We start from the raw sequence: 1027 nt of genomic DNA, 5'->3' as shown, positions 1-1027 counted from the left end.
GCCGTGCCATGCCATACTGTGCCATGTCGTGCCATACTGTGCCGTGCCGTGCCATACTGTGCTGTACCGTGCCATGCTGTATGATACTGTGCTGTGCCATACTGTGCCGTGCTGTGCCATACTGTGCTGTGCTGTGTCATGCTGTGCCATACTGTGCCATGCTGTACCATACTGTACTGTGCCATACTGTGCCATGCTGTGCCATACTGTGCCGTGCTGTGCCATACTGTGCCGTGCCGTGTCATGCTGTGCCATACTGTGCCATACTGTGCCATGCTGTACGATACCGTGCTGTGCCATACTGTGCTGTGCCGTGCCATGCTGTACCATACTGTGCTGTGCCATGCTGTGCCGTGCCATGCAATACTGTGCCATGTCGTGCCATACTGTGCCGTGCCGTGCCATACTGTGCTGTACCGTGCCATGCTGTATGATACTGTGCTGTGCCATACTGTGCCGTGCTGTGCCATACTGTGCTGTGCCATGCTGTGCCATACTGTGCCATACTGTGCCGTGCCATGCTGTGTCGTGCCGTGCTGTGCCATGCTGTGCTGTGCTGTGCCATACTGTGCCGTGCCCTGCTGTGCCATACCGTGCTGTGCCATACCGTGCTGTGCCATACTGTGCTGTGCCATACTGTGCTGTGCTGTACCATGCCATGGGGTCGTCTGGGGCTGCCTGGGGCTGCCCTCCCCACAGCCCCCCGCTCGGCAGCCCCCGCTCTGCTGTGGCAGCTGGCCCCAGCTGGGCCTTTTCGATGCAAAACTGGGGATAAAATAAAAGCCCTGACCTCTGGCAGCCTGCGGGCACCGAGGCCGAGGCAAACCCCTGCTTGAGCCACGTTTGCCATGGGTGCCTTCCCCCGGGAAAGCTCCGCTGGATTAGTTCTGCTTCACGCGGTTAGGGCTGTTCCGAGTTAACGCGGCACCGACCCGCGCGCTATGTGTTTTACTCTCTGAATGAATGCCTTTGCCCCCGCTGGCCTGGCCAAACCGTGCCCCAAGCATCCCCCCCCGGCCCCCGCCCG

The sequence above is a fragment of the Egretta garzetta genome, unplaced genomic scaffold (genome assembly GCF_000687185.1).
Source record: "Egretta garzetta isolate BGI_Z169 unplaced genomic scaffold, ASM68718v1 scaffold184, whole genome shotgun sequence".
Lineage (NCBI taxonomy): Eukaryota > Metazoa > Chordata > Aves > Pelecaniformes > Ardeidae > Egretta > Egretta garzetta.
Note: the sequence above shows the minus strand (reverse complement) of the source record.